This window comes from Solea senegalensis, linkage group LG11, assembly GCF_019176455.1.
Source record: "Solea senegalensis isolate Sse05_10M linkage group LG11, IFAPA_SoseM_1, whole genome shotgun sequence".
Classification (NCBI taxonomy): domain Eukaryota; kingdom Metazoa; phylum Chordata; class Actinopteri; order Pleuronectiformes; family Soleidae; genus Solea; species Solea senegalensis.
This window is the reverse complement of record NC_058031.1, coordinates 19,012,716-19,025,561: the sequence shown is the minus strand read 5'-3', so window position 1 is coordinate 19,025,561 and position 12,846 is coordinate 19,012,716.

Genomic DNA, 12,846 nt, shown 5'->3' with positions numbered 1-12,846 from the left:
CTTCTTCTCTGGTTTCTCTGCTTTTGGTTTTTTACTTTCCATGCGTCGCCTCCTCTGACTTGCTGTCTTCACTCTCACTTTTCATTAGTCGCTCCAACTTTTTGGAAACGTTCTATTTTCTTTCTGAGTTCAAACCAGGCGGCGGCGGCGGCGGCGGCTGCGGCTGCACACTGTACGCAGAGAGAGAGCGAAGTGGAGAGGCATTAAAGTGTATTAAGCCCTAACATAAACATAGGTGAGAGAGAAAGACGAGAGATAGCTGCGGCTCGTGCCATCGATGGGAGCGTGTTGTTCTTCACTGTGCGCGCGCGCTGTGCTAGTTCTGTGTTTGTCTGACTCACAGCACATCTGTGTTTGTAAGAACCGGTGGTTTTGGGCCTGCAAAACCTCCACCCTCACTTACCACTTGATAGTATCATAATCTTAGTCTCATCAGAGGCAGCACGGCCGGTTCCTCGGGTCCTTCTCTTCACGCTCATCTTTCATCCTCTCCCTTTTACTTTGTCTCTTGTGTGTTGATACATATTTAAAATGTCTGTTTACTTTAAGCCTCCCCGTGTATTCTGATAGAAACTGTGTCTCTTTCACGTCCGCAAAAGCAAAATCAATGTAACCTGATTGTGGTTTTCACACTTTTTTATTTTCTAGGTTGTATTTCAGAACGGAAAAGTTGACTTTTATGTGGCCGCTTGTGCCGTGGAACGCCGTCGCACAGTATCAGCGTTTTTTATTTACGCTGGATATCTGAGAGGTTTCTGCAGCAGCTCTGTGTGGAAAACAGGAAATGATTCACGTCGCCTCAGATTCACACAGAAACGAGCAGCCAAGTGACAAATGTGCATCCAGAGATAAAGACTGGCCGTTTGCTGTGGCGCTGCTAACCTGACAATCTTGCACTGCATGTGTATGTGCATGTATCTGCGCCACGTGTGTGTGTGTGTGTGTGTGTGAGAACACAAATCACTGGCATTTGCAAACCTGTGGTATCCACACTTCCTCTCTGCTTTCTCCTGTCTCTTGGTGACACACTGGCCACGGGACAACAGAACCAAACCACTGTCTGGTCACTCATGTGACCCATTTGCTTTCCCTAGAAACCTGTGTGTGTGTGTGTGTGTGGGTGTGTGTAATTGTCGATGTGTGAATTTCGGCCCTCGTCGTCTTCCACTAATTGTTGGACAATAACTGCTACATGGACCACAGATGTGTTTGTATGTGTATACAGTACCATGGTCTGCATGAGAGTGTGTGTGTGTGTGTGTGTGTGTGTGTGTTTGCCGGTCTTCCTGGTAGCCCGCACTGCCCTGTAAATGAGCAGTTGCCGTTGAGTCAGGCGGCAGCGCGGGCTAAATAACACGGCGTGTCGGCGAGTGTGGCCGAATGCAGAGGCCACAGCCGCGGCTCCAGGGCTTTTATCAGTCCGTCCACGCAGCCACTACAGGCCTCTGACTTAACCTCACACACAACCAGGCTTCCTCTTCTCACACCTCTGCTGCCTCCCGACATGGCCTCGGCCGTGGCCTGCCAGCCCAGGGACAGATTACAGTTGTCGCTGTCGCACAGGCCCACAGGGAAACAGCACTCTCAGGTCTGGTGCATTATGGGACGGACAGCCTCTGATCATCTGCGTGTGTTTAGACGAGTTGCTGGTTTCGTCGCACAGCGAAACAATCTTTTTTTTGTGTGCATGTTGCTAATAATTCGTGTTGTCTTGTTTTTGTTTTCCATTAAAGTGAGAGATGTTTTTTTTCCTCTGGTTGTTTTCACGAGCAGAAACTGTTTCAACTTATCGCCAGTGACCTTATTTTTACTCTGCGTCTGGGTTTTGCGACGAGGAATGAATAAACAAATACAGGAGCGTCCGTCCCACAGCGTTGTGCAAGCTCCGGCGCTGCCTCTATTGTCGCGCTGCAGTCCAAACTCTGCAGTCAAGGCCTTTTCTTTGCTCCTCAGTCCGCTCTGTGTTTTCTTCTTTGTCTAGGTAAACATCTGCTTCATGTTTTGAAATCTATCTCATGGCTTTGCACTGCCCATGACCATGAGGGGAAAATAGTTTGAGGATCATTGTGGCCGTCTTTCACTCAATTCTTTTTTTCCCCTGCCCAGGCCTTGTTTATCAAGCCCCTGTATTTAAGCTTAATATAACTCCTGTTTTGCTGAGAAAACTGTGGTGGTTTAATCACTGTCAGTGGTCCTACGCCTCTCGGGTGTGGCTCGCGAGGCAAAAAGGACCCACTGCGGTCGTGCGTCCAGCTGCAAAGGGGCTTATTTTGTGGTCTAAAAATTGCAGGCTTCCCCATATGTTCCCCATAAACGTGGAATGCAGCGTGGGACTTGAGGAGGCTTTTATAATGAAGTGGCCGTCATTGCATCAAACACCACGGCCCTGCCTGCCTGGAGGATAGGCCCTGGGAGCCCAGTTTAAGGCTGTGTACACAGATCCTGTGCCCTGATGGTTCAATCACACCTTCTTCTTTTTTTTTTACAGTGTTCATTCCATTGACGGATCTTCCTGTCAGTGCACTAAACTCTTGTAATGTTTATATTGCAAAAGATTTGACGAGTCCTCGCCCGCTTTTATTCCGCGCTCATGTAGGTACGACGCAAAGAGGTCTTGTGGAAGTTCTCGTGCTAATTTAAAGTATTCTTAGATGCAACTGGCACCGAAATATCAACATTTCCTAACTTGTCGCATTTTAAAATTTAAATTTAAAACTGCTGTTAAAGCACAAACGCAGGCGAGCAGTTACTCTACAGAGTTCTTAGAAAGTTACAGCTGTATGAGAAATGACTTCACTGGTACCACCGTGTGTGTGTGTGTGTGTGTGTGTGTGTGTATTGTTGTTGTCATTGTAAAGCAGGCACTCCCAGATCCAGTGGTTTTAGTGTGCAGTATCACGGTTGGAAGTGATCACCGGGCCCATTATTTATTTATTGGCTCCAGCAGACATGGAGACTGTGGTAACCACACGGAGAGGAGGCGAATGGTGGGGGTGGGGGGTTGGGTTAAGGGGGGCGCCGTGTCGCCACACATTGAGCAGACTGCATCCCACAATTCCTGGGGAGCGTCGCGTGTATACAGTAACCTGTGGTAGAGCGAGGACAGCAGAGAGTCTGTGACGACTGTAACAGTAGGAGAGCGAGCAGCTGATGCTTCCGTTCCTTTTATCATCCGTGCTAATGGAGAAAGTAGTAGGTCGGGATGGGAACCAAGAACCGGTTCTTCTTCAGTCATGACGTCACACACGCGCTGCCTAGTTTTGGTTCAGAGTGCAGCAAACATGGCGCGGCGGAGCTAACGGGATCTGTTATTAATGCCGAAGGTAACTTTTCAACTCTCCAGGCAGGACAGGCCTCGACGGACAGCTTCTCTGTTCAGAGGCAGGAAGAATAAAATGACCGAGGCGAGGATAAACCAATGTCACCAAGCAGTCTGTGTTTTTAGTTTTTATGGCACATAAAAAAGCCAAATATTTATTTTATGACTGGACCAATTAATGTGAAAATCAGATCGTAAAGAGAGTTAATACAAACAAACGTATTCCCTCACTCAGTGAGAATCGATAAGCAATATTGATAATGGTATCTGAATCATTCTTATCAATTCCCATCCCTAGTAGTCGGAGTATTAAATGATGATAAGACTGGTGCAGTTGTGTTCCTTCAGCACCTGCCACAGCACCGCATGTTTACAGGTAGTGAGAGCGAGCTCTTCCTGTTATTCACAAACGACTCTGACACAAAGAGCGAGCGTCCAGCTTCCTTCTCAGCGCGTCGATTCAAAACCCTCGCAGGCCACAGCCCACGAGCTGTGCAGCCTAATTTGATGATTTGTAGCTGTCCTGACCCGTATTCAGGGCTGGACGACACCCACAGAATATTATCACGATAGAATATGTTCACTTCAGTCGATATCGATACTTATCACGATCAATTCCAGAGAATAAAAAAAAATGAAAAAGACAAAATTAAGTGCGATTTTTCTGTACGGACAAAAAACAATAAAGACACCTCACAAAAATTTAAGTTGTGTCTCACGGTGTGTAAACATATTAGCATCTATTGATTATTGATTGTTATATTGATATTGAAGAATATTACCTTGTGATTACTGTGAATTATTGCCTGGCCCTTTTTTTAATTAATTTTCTCAGTTCAATGAATGCATTGATTCACCTTTTTATCTTTTTTGTTATATCTGTTTTTCTTTAGATATATATCAATATATTCCTCATCCAGCTGCTATTAGACTTTTAATATTTATTCAAGATGAGCAACACTGCAGAGTTTCATCATGTCTTGGTCTACAGTGCTTATCACACTGTGCCTGTGTGTGTGTGTGTGTGTGTGTTTTGAACCACTCGTCTTCACCAGAGTGGTGAATTTACACTCGTCTTTGAGGTGCACAGAGGCACCACATCATGGCATCCGAATCAGAGCAGCTGGAGAGCCGTGTGCTGCAGCCTCACATAAAAGCACCCATAAACCCGAGACCTCAGTTACCCCAAATGCCCCAACGCTCCGTACACACACACACACACACACACACACGTAGATCAGCCCCAGCCAGACCAGAATAGAGCAGACCGGGCCACAAACGCCAGCGGATCCCGTTGACCTCAGTGTATCGTCAGAGCTAACAAAGGTGGAAAGCTGTTTTTTCTTTTTCGTCTCACTCCGTGATCTTTAGCCCCCGCAAAGGAGCTCCCGCACAAATGCAGGTCGTTCGCGGGAGTCGTCGCTCTGTTGTCACTCCTGCCATGTTTAATCACCTGTGCATGTGTTTGTGTCAGCGCATGTGGATGCATATTTTCTGCGGTCCAGACATGGGTTTTTGGATGTGACAGACGAGCTTGCAAATATGCTAATTTGCATCGGGCAGGATGTTCCTCTGCAGCAGATGCACAGTGGTTTACAGATGCTGTGTGTGTGTGTGTGTGTGTGTGTGTGTGTGTGTGTGAGAGAGCGTGTGTCTGTGCTGCATGAAACAGTCACTTCACTTCACTTTAGAACATTTCAAAGAGAACATGTCTGTCGTGCCTGGAGAGGTCTTTCTTCATAAAAGAGACAATAATCCTCAGATTATTTAAATAAGTACTAATACCTTTGTTTAATCAAGTCAACAACATTTATTTATTTATTTATTTATTTATTTATTTATTTATTTATTTATTTATTCATCCTCTGGGTCTCATGAGCTGATCATATGTCCTGTGTGTAAAACCATGATTTTAGTGTTTGACAGCTGTTATTTAGTCCACAACATGTGAGAGATGACATGAGAGTTTGCAGCATTAACACATGACTGTGTGTGTGTGTGTGTGTGTGACTACAAAATCCAGCTGATTTAACCAAATCTGTGGCGTGATGGCGTTTCTTTGTTATTTGTTTACATGTAAAACTAAAGAGAAGTTATGTAGAGAATATTGAAGTGTCAGTTTGAATTAAAAGGCACCGAGGCTCTCGTGATAATGCACAGTAACAATGTATCAACAACAACAACAACAACAACACTAAGGAATTCCCTTGTCTTTTCAGATGATGTGGGAAAATCTAAGTGTTTTTATGACGGGGAGTAAGCGGGGTCTCAACCTGTGGCCGCTGCAGAGGCCTGTGATCTTAATAAAGCATGTGCATTAACCTGGGAGTGATATAGCCGTTTGAAAGATGCTTGATTTGGCCACATGGAAGTGTGTGTGTGCATTATGTGAAGTAAAGTTGACTTTATTTCCTGCAGATGGGAACTCACAACTCTCTGCTCTGTGTGTGTGTGTGTGTGTGTGTGTGTGTGTGTGTGTGTGTGTGTGTGTGCTGTGACCTGCTTTCATATGACAGCCCACGCAGTTCAGTACCTCACTGAGCTTTACTGACCTAGAATGAGTAAAGGGGGCTCAGGAAATCCATGACTGTGTGTGTGTGTGTGTGTGTCCATGTATCTGTAAATGCAGGCATATGTGCATAAGCCCTTTATAGTCCTCTGAAAGCCAGTAACATGATAACACACACCATTTTTCTCCAGAATGTCGTTCTCACTTTTTCCGCCGCGTTGCCTCACTTTCATTTATTTCTCTCTTTGACAAATATTTGCGACGTCCATTGTGCTTTATGAGGTGACGGTGACACAGGGCGCTTGTGATGGCCCTTTAGACTCACACACACACGCACACACACACACACGCACACACACACACAGACACACACACACAGTCTCTCTTTCTCTGCCTCCCCGTTCATCCTCTGTGGTCTTCAATATCAGAGCTCATTGCTCTCTGTCATCCATCCATGCCTGCACTGTCTCCGTGTGTGTGTGTGTGTGTCTGTGTGTGTGTGTGTGTGTGTGTGTGTGTGTGTGTTTGGCAGGCCCTCCACACCAGTCAGAAACCAGGCTCAGCAGGCGCTACACATGTCTGATCTATGATCCAGGGCTGGCTTTTATTCTGTGGGAGACGTACAGTGTTTCCTTTGTGTGTGTCTGTGTGCGTGCATGTGCGTGTGTGTGTGTGTGTGTTCCTAATGAAGGCCACTCAGGGCGGCCTCTCCCCTGGCGTCTAATGCATCCCAGGCCCCCTGGACTGGCTGGCAGGCTGAATGACTGCTGGGGCTGGAGGGTGCAGACTGAGGGAGGAGAAGGTACACGGCACAAAGCTCTCACTCACACAACACTCTATTCTAATCTAAAGTCGTACGTATATAACTCTTCATAGAGCGTGCCGTGTCAAAGAGCACCGCGGCTCCGCCTCTAATGAAGCTCCCGCTCAGGCAGGGGAGTCGACTTCTTTAAAGAGTCGTATTATTCACAAAGACATAACTCAGATCAAATGGGTGACTAACAATTTAATCGTTCTTAAATAAGAATAAGTCACACAAGCCTTTGATTGACTACCTGACACTCGTAAAACCACAACTGGATGCTAGTTGTAATTTATGGCTGGATGTTTCCCTCCTGAAGGTCACACATTTGTAAGAAACGTCTCTTAATTCCAGATGTTCAGCAACACAACAAAGACAAATGATGAAAACAAACACATTCTGTGTGTGCCACCAGGATGCTGAAATAAAACTGTAAATGCTCTGTTTTTTCACTGTTGACAAACGTCCTAAACAAACAAACAAACAAACAAACTGCAGCGTCCACATGTAGCACATTAGTCCATATACATAAACTTGGATTGCGAGACGACTTCTCCATTTTTTAACTGCTGCATTTGAGACGGAGGCTTTTTTGAGGATATGAAACACGTTTGCACTCGTTCTTTTCGTACAGTTTTCAATCAAAAGAGAAGAGAGAGTCTTCAGATTGACTATTCTCTTATATGATGTAAAAAAAAAACATAATAATACGGTGGATTTGATTGTTTCCTCTGACAGTTAACATCTCCCAGAGCTTTTATCTGATTTTCTCGCTGGTTCATTTTCTGCAGTGAGGACGTCAGGAGACAAAATGATCATTTGCTTCTTTCAAAAAGCACTTTATGGGCTAAATGAACTTCAGTGTTGCAACACCCTCTCGAAGACTGTAATGCACACAATCACTCTGCAGTCAACAAACACAACAAAAAAATCAATAACAGTGTAAAAAAACTGTCTTTACAGAATGAAAAATACATGAAATAATCACTGTTTTATCAATAATATAAACCAGAATTAAGTTAAAATACCTGAGACACATTTTTATTTAATGAATTAAAAGTATTTATTTGTTTTTAAATAAATAAGAAACTGTATTTAGTATTGTATTACTGTATTTTACTGCTGTAGCTTTGACTAACATTGGTTATTACACACACACGTGTGTGATGTAAGTTAAATATACTGTTTTATTGTCGATTTAATGCACATAAAAGCAATAAAAAGGGTAAGAATGAAACATTAAGAGTTTGTTTATGTTTGGCTTTTCGCGTTCAGTGCATGGTAACACATGGTAGCGCTTTAGTTTGAAGACAACACTTGTGATGTTTGTTTCCCACGCTAGTCGCTGAAAATAGGTCTCTAAGGCTGTTGGGTTCATCCGTAACGCACACGCACGCACAAACACACACACACAGACTCACATTCTTGTACAGCGCTCTTCGCGAGGACACTCGTTATGCGTCCCGTAGTCCCCGACGCCGTACCGTAACCATCACAACGAGATGCCTAACCCCTGAAACCCACTTAACCCTAAAATCAACCCTTAAGCCTGAAAACCACGTCACTCCCACTTTATTCCATACATTCTTCTATACGTCGTACGTCTGCTTTGACACTCGCAGGTGTTTTGCATCTTCTTCCTTAGAAGACATATCAGAAGCCACAGTGTGTGCGTGTGTGTGTGTGTGTGTGTGTGTGTCTGCTGTCTGTCTGGGAGCGAGTGTATAGCCAGGTGCCTGCTGACATACTGGGGCTTTGTGGTTGTGGTTGGTGGCTTGTTGCTGTGCAGACAACTGAAAAGGAACTGTCTCATTTTGTGCGTGTGTGTGTGTGTTCCTCTGTGTGTGTGTGTGTGTGTGTGTGTGTGAGAATATAACCTGAATGTAAATTCTGTTCTATACGATCCAGTGTTCCGTGACAACTGTGGAGGTTTGGTTTCCGCTGCAGTGCGACTCGAGTGCATGTTAGTTTGGTGCAGTTTGCACAGTATTAACGCGACGCAGCCTCCGTGTCGTCACTTTTCTTTTCTTTTCTGCACATTTTGAAGCGAGAGTGTGTGTCAAAGTGCGGCCGAACCATGCTGCAGACACAACACAACACAACACAACACGCGTCTCATTTTCTATCCCCACAATGAGCTTTTGTGTGTGTGTGTTTGTCATTTTCAAATGTAAGTGCAGCAGGTGATAGATCACAGGATAAAGTAGCTTTGGCTCAAAGGCCTCGTTCCAGCCCACATGACCGTCTTATTGCGGACTCACTACAAAGGGAAACAATGGTTGGAGTGGGAGTGAAATAGCTCCGCTCCTCCCCGCAGCCTTGGCTCGGGACCCATGGTGTGGCACACATGATGCCCGAGGTGACTATGGTTTTGGCCCCGGTGGCTTTAAGAGCAGCAGCAGCAGCAGCAGTGCAGGTCTGTGGGCACATGACTGGGGTGTGATCTGGTAAAACTTGGCTAACCAAGACTCCAACACTGTGGAAAGAGCAGCTTTGATCGTTTGTGGTAAACGTACTTTAGCAGAAAATATCGATCGTCAAACCAGGAAGGATTTTTGAGTCACGTTGAGCGATGCACGACCACACCCAGGACAACATCTAATTACGTGTTACTAGAATCCTTTTGATTTAATGCAAGGAGCCGTTTTTTGATTTGATTTGACATAAACAACTCTGCGTGTTCACGGATACTTTCTAACACAGAGTGACACCTCTGTGCACAGACTGAGACCTAGAGCGAGGCTGACGTTGCCACATTAGTTCCCACATTCTCACGGTGTTGGTTAGCCAAACCTCTTTACCCAGAACCCTCGGCTAAGTTCTGCTAAGTTGAGTCATCTCAACACAGCTCAAGGCTTCAGCTTCAACCCACACACAAACCACCGCGCACTATCTGAGTCACACCGATGGAGTCGTCAGATGCACACGTACGTGTTCGATACACAGATTTAGCCTCTCGTCTCTTTCCTGATTTGACCTCACGCTGTTGTTTGTTGGTTGATTTGGAAAATTTAATTTTCCTTTCAGTTAAAACCATCGCTGCCACGGCTTCTGCAATACCCCACACACACATGCATTTACTTTTCCACTTCCACAGCGTAATCCAGCGTGACACGATGACATGTCGCTGTTCTGAAACATGATGTGTCACCGGCAGTGTGTTTTAATAAAGATAGATAGACGACAAGTATAAAAGGAAGACAAGTATGTAACTAAATAACTGATAAATAGTGAAAGGCGGAACCTAAATAAATAGAAAATTGCATTCTTAATTGCAGTATTAAACAAAGAATAGTATATTCACACTAAATGAAAATGTGTAACTGTGTAATGACATCAGCATATTTTAATCACTTAAAGGCAGTGTTGTAATGTAACAAAGTACAAATACTACAGAATTCATGTATCTGTACTTTACTTTGTTATTTATACAGAAGAAGCAGAAGAGTTGGTATTATGGTCTGTATTTATATAGCGCTTTTCTAGTCTCGATGAGCTGTTTTACTCCAGTTTTCACCCATTCACACGCTGCAACATGGGGTTAGGTGTCTTTGCTCAAGGACACATGTAGACTAGCAGAGCTTTTTTAATACTTTTACTTCTAAAACTTAAGTACATTTTATATCAGAAAATTACTTTCAGTACAGTAAACATCATAAACTTTAAAACTTTTACTTAAAAAAAATTCATTCAGTCATGTTCTGGTAAGATACTCAAGTATCCCTTTAAGGTAATTTATACAAGACTGCTTAAAGGTCAAGTGTGTAATATTTGAAATTCCCAGAAATGTGTAAGTAAAAGTGCATTAGATTTTAAAATTCAAAAATACTTTAGTTTTTGGAGCATTAGACTAAGCTTAAGTTAAGTTTAGGTTAAGGGATTTGCTGCTATTCTGTGAATGGACTGTCCAGAGAGCATGAATTTACCATTTCTATAATCTCATCTTGCATTGCAGTCATCCTTCTGTTATAATCTGTATAATATATAATGTCACTCGCTCTTAAACACTGGACTTTTAATGTAAATAATAATAAAAAAGAAGAATAAGAAGAAGAAGAAGAAATGATTGCTTCTTTTCATCCATAATTGTCTCTTTCCTGTTGACGTTGAGTTCTGTGAAACAGAGACACTGACCTTCTCTTTTATAGCAGAAACCACTGAAGAGTTGAGCCTTTGTTAAACAAACATGAACATTGTGCTTCGGACGTTTGGCTCCACAAATCTAACAAATACATTCAAGCGAGATCGAGGAAACCTGGACTGAGTTCACGGTCTTTTGATTAATGTGTCAATAGCATGATAATTGTAGATAAGGAGACAAAAGTGTAGAAATGAAGTGTGCATTTAAATGTTGTTGTACTTTGACGGAGACATTCATCATCTGTAACCTGAATCCACTTTATAAATATTATGCTGAAGGGTTCTGTTCGTGTTCTGAAGTGATTTTAAAGTTTGCTGAAAGGTTTCTGTGTGTGTGTGTGTGTGTGTGTGTGGGGGGACGTGTTTTGGGTTTGTTTGTTATGCTCACAGTGCCGACCTGCCTGCTGGAGCTGAATGAAATTAGAGACAGGTTGGCATTGGGATGACTTGCCTTGGCGCAGCTCAGGCCGCAGACGGGTTCCGGTATGAGTTTACAGTATAGTTTGCTTCTCTGTGGCTTGACAACTCTGTGCTCTGAGAGAGATTTAACCATGTGACAGACATGCTATGCACTTTCCCACAGCCGCTGAGAGGCTAAGGCTACTTTTATGGTTGCCTAACATTTACACAGGGCTACGTACTTGGCACCCTGATATTGCTGCAGCTTTGTTTTTTCCTGCTTTCTCTTCAGAAGAACACAGAACTGAGCATGTGTTGAAACTTTTTGGCAGCCATTTGTGACACTTAAATGTCAAAGGGTAACGTGTGTGGGCATATTTGTGATTCCTCCTTCTGCAGAATCCTTTACATGTGTCACCTCCACTGAGAGACAAACCCCGACCTGGTGATTGGTCAAAGAATTGATCGGAGATCAAATCAGTTGTTGTTACTTTTACTTGACGCTGCACAGGAATAGTGTGGTGACTCATGTCTTACATAAGCTCTATCAAAGCCAACGGTCAAAAGCCTGGAGATGAGAGGCAGATATGATTCACCTCATGTAACACGTCTGAGGTTGCCACGGTGTTTCACTCGTTCACTGGATGTTTCCATTATGATCATGAGGAAAGTTTAGTGAATTTATAAATGAATTTGTTTTTAATTGTTTAACAGCCAAACCTAAAGTTTTCCCTGCATGTCAACGTGGGTTGATAGTTTCGGTTTGATGCGGCATGAATCATCACAAATACACATATCAGCATTAATATCACATTTTTCGAGATTTTTTCTTTTTTTTTCACGTCGCTGTGGGAAGCTCGGCTGCTCGTGGTCGCCGTGTGTTGTGTCTACGCGTCTCCGCGGCCTTCCCTAATTCAAGAAGGCAGAAGTGAGAAACGGCTGAACAAATGCGACTAGTGTCTTCCTGTGTGCGTGAAACCCCAGACGGCTGTCTAAGGCGCTCGCACGCAAACGCCGTACCAGGAACCATGGCAACGGCAGGTCCCCACATGCAGAAAGCGGAAGTGAGCCGACACGCTGAGGAAGTTATTGGTTTTTTGATGGCCATTGCAGTGGTTTCATGAGAAATATTGTGACACTGTGACTCTGCCCTTGTGTTGCGCCGACGGTCAGCCGGCGTGGGAATACGATTTTTGGAATTATGACACCTATGACCACTGTGTGTGCGTGTGTGTGTGTGTGTGTCAGAGATGACATGAGAGTTCATTTTTTTTCATCCGTCAAAAATGATTTCAGCTCTTGATAAATCTTGAGCGGTGTGTGTGTGTGTGTGTGTGTGTGTGTGATCTGCAGGTTTACTCTCCACTCTCCTGCATCACACGCTCAGAGACACATTACTGCGTTGTCTGACGTCCCTCACAAACATAGTTTACCGGTCGCACTGACATCAGCCACCAGCTTTGGCCTTCGTTGTGTCTGTCTGCTGCCGTAGAAACCGTGACGTACGTCTCACCTGGTCTGAGCAAACCACGGCAACCTCACCCTGTGTTTAACTCTGACGTTCTCACCCTGTAGTTTTGTGTGCGTGTTGAAGCTGAAAGTGAGGGGGAGGAAGGGGGAGGAGGGGGGAGTGTTAACAAGATACCAACCACAGACATTCAGAAGAAGTGGTGTTTC